Source organism: Coptis chinensis, chromosome 1 (genome assembly GCF_015680905.1).
Source record: "Coptis chinensis isolate HL-2020 chromosome 1, ASM1568090v1, whole genome shotgun sequence".
NCBI classification, from domain to species: Eukaryota; Viridiplantae; Streptophyta; class Magnoliopsida; order Ranunculales; family Ranunculaceae; genus Coptis; species Coptis chinensis.
The window spans coordinates 23,157,689-23,160,385 of NC_141456.1; the positions used below are offsets into that span (position 1 = coordinate 23,157,689).

The following is a 2,697-nucleotide window of genomic DNA, read 5'->3' on the forward strand; positions in this document are numbered from 1 at the left end:
ACAGTGTCGCTTATCACTACACCAAAACAGCTTTTTTGTGACGCCTATTTGGTGTCACAAATAATATTTGTGACGCCAAATAGGCATCACAGTTTAGGCGTCTCAATTTGCGTCACAAAAATTTATGACGGCATATTGGCGTCAGTAATTTGTGACTGTATTTTGGCGTCAGTAATTTTGTGACGGTATTTTGAATTTGTGACGGCATTTTGGCGTCAATAATTTTGTGCCGGTATTTTGAATTTGTGACGACATTATGGCGTCACTAATAATATTTTCGTTTTTCTTTTTAAAAAAACATAATAATGCACGCTGCCATATATTTAGAAACTACCTGCAAGTGCTCTAATCACTACTATACAATTGTTTCCATTCATCCATCTACATCTGATTACCACACAAATAAAAGAAGAAATCTTGTATTAAAAATATTTAATATATATAACATTTTATTCTCAACAAACAATATAATTGTAACCCTGCTACATGCGTAGTCCCACATAATAAATTTCACTCAACAATTGTATTAACACGCCTACATTTACAAAGAACCAGTTCTAACACTTATAAGGAACCAGTGGACAACGACTTATAAAATGACAAGAAAAGCCATCATGACTTAAGTACCAAAAGCTTTTGATACTTAGCCCTTCACAGAAGAACTAAACACCAAGGGCACCAGCAGCAACACCACCAGTAGTAGCAGCAAGCACCAGCTGCAGTAAGCACTAGCAGGTCCATGGCAGCAGCAAGCACCAAGAGGGTCCATGGGCAAAGAATAAGCAAGCAAAGCAGGTGTACCCAAAGAAGCAGCACAAACACACAACACCACACTCACACACTAACCAAGTTTTCACGAGTCATAACTTTCCTTTCCTTCATTCTGTATTAATTGGCCCAACCCTTCAAAACCAGTAAAAAAATATATACTTAAAAACCAGAAAATGAAATTGCTACTTAAATTCAAAGAAGAAGATGTCATTGTTATTTACATGAATGGTGTAGAATCCCAATGCCTTCTTGAGAACTTTAGGCGCAAAACTACCAATGTACTTCCAAACCAACAAGGCACGAGCATCCTCAGTTCCACTAAATTCTCGGAGGCAAAAAACTACATCCACGATGACAAATAATATCGAAATGTTTCTTACTAGTGACAATCCAAGAGCTTGATGTTCTTCTCGGCAAACTTCGCAAACATAAGCCTATCAATACAGAAGATAGATAAGTGCATAATGTAATAAGTAAAATTTAAGGCTAGAGCAACAACAACAAGCAATATTAATAGTGCATGATGCAAGGACACATAAACTCAATATGCAATAGGTTTTCTTCCTTGAGAGAAGACACGCTCGATCGCTCAAACAAATAAAAGTTGTACCTTCGCTGTACCAAGAAGTCCAATAGTCCACTCATGGTTCCAAGAAGAAACCTTGTAACAATTGCCATCCAAAAGCTTCTACTGAGGCCAAACAAGCTATTGAACACGACCCTGTAAAAATAATTAACAAGTTAAAACAGTGGTCAAACATCTACAGTGATCAGGCGACAAAGTTCCCACGAGACTTGTTTATAAAGTGAGCTCAAGTTGTAATGAAATAAAATCTATCAATCGCAATTCAACATAGATTAGTCAGGTAAGTGGTCAACTCTATCGTAGTTCTACACTCACAAATTGATAACATTACATACATACAAAGAGAGGATTTACAATGAAAGCAAATTGGTAGATAATAACATTTAAATGAAGGTTCAGTTTGCAACGATCTATTCTTACCATGAAGTAAACAAACAAAAAGAGGGACGCTGTTGGCAAAGCTGTAAAGAGAAACAAGAAAGAACAGAATGTTAAACTGCAAGTGCATTGGTCTCATAAGCATTTCAAGAAATGTCAACACTAAAAGCTTTAAATGTCCTAATTATGAACATGATGTTTTTTCCTTATTATGAACATGATGCTCTTCTGATCCCTACTTTTGATCATGGATAGAGTGTAGAGTGTTCATAGTTTCATACTCATAGCCTTTTTGAAAACCCTCAGATTTTATTAATATTAAATGGGGCAAAGAAAAAAAACATTTTCTTTTTTGTGAAGGCAAAGCAAAAACTCTTAATTATTCATTAATTCAGCGATAAGCATTCAACAACTATTTACATGGAAGACAACCAACAAAATCCCTCAGTCACAAAAAAAAAATCCCCTAAGTCAATGTGGTCAACAATTTCTTGAGATAGTGACATCTAAACATATACCAAAACAAATTTATCTCATTTCAAATACTGATAAAAACTTAACAAAAAGCAATTAGCACCATAACAAGTCCAAGCCACAAAGAGAAAACAAGTAAGTCGATTTACGGTTCCTCACTTCCTTGTACATTATCTCTTTATTAAACACCGACTCATTGTATTTTTATAACAAGCACATAACTAAAAAGTAAAAACCATGCAGTCATGTTTTAGCTCAACAAAGTGTAGTGGTTATCGGTAGGAGAACATAATGTTTGACATAGATAGTACATGAAAACAAGAAACGCTGAACAGTTTCATAAATCAAAATAATTTTGTGTGTAGAGTTTACCATTGCACAACACCATTATCCAAGAACAATTATTGGTGCTAGTGTTGTTGATGAATAGCTTGAATTAAAAAGTAACAATGACAAGAACAAAAAACAGTTGTTCTTGGTCACAAGCC

General features: G+C 35.0%; 1 long non-coding RNA gene across 1 annotated transcript; it reads right to left on the reverse strand.

The window, feature by feature from the left end:
* Positions 1 to 817: 817 nt before the first annotated feature.
* LOC147523001 (uncharacterized) lies at positions 818 to 2,014 on the reverse strand. Its single transcript, XR_015195836.1, has 3 exons — positions 1,382 to 2,014; positions 993 to 1,205; positions 818 to 903 (listed from the first exon to the last, which is right to left on the reverse strand). It is a non-coding gene; the product is annotated as an uncharacterized LOC147523001 (long non-coding RNA).
* Positions 2,015 to 2,697: the final 683 nt, after the last annotated feature.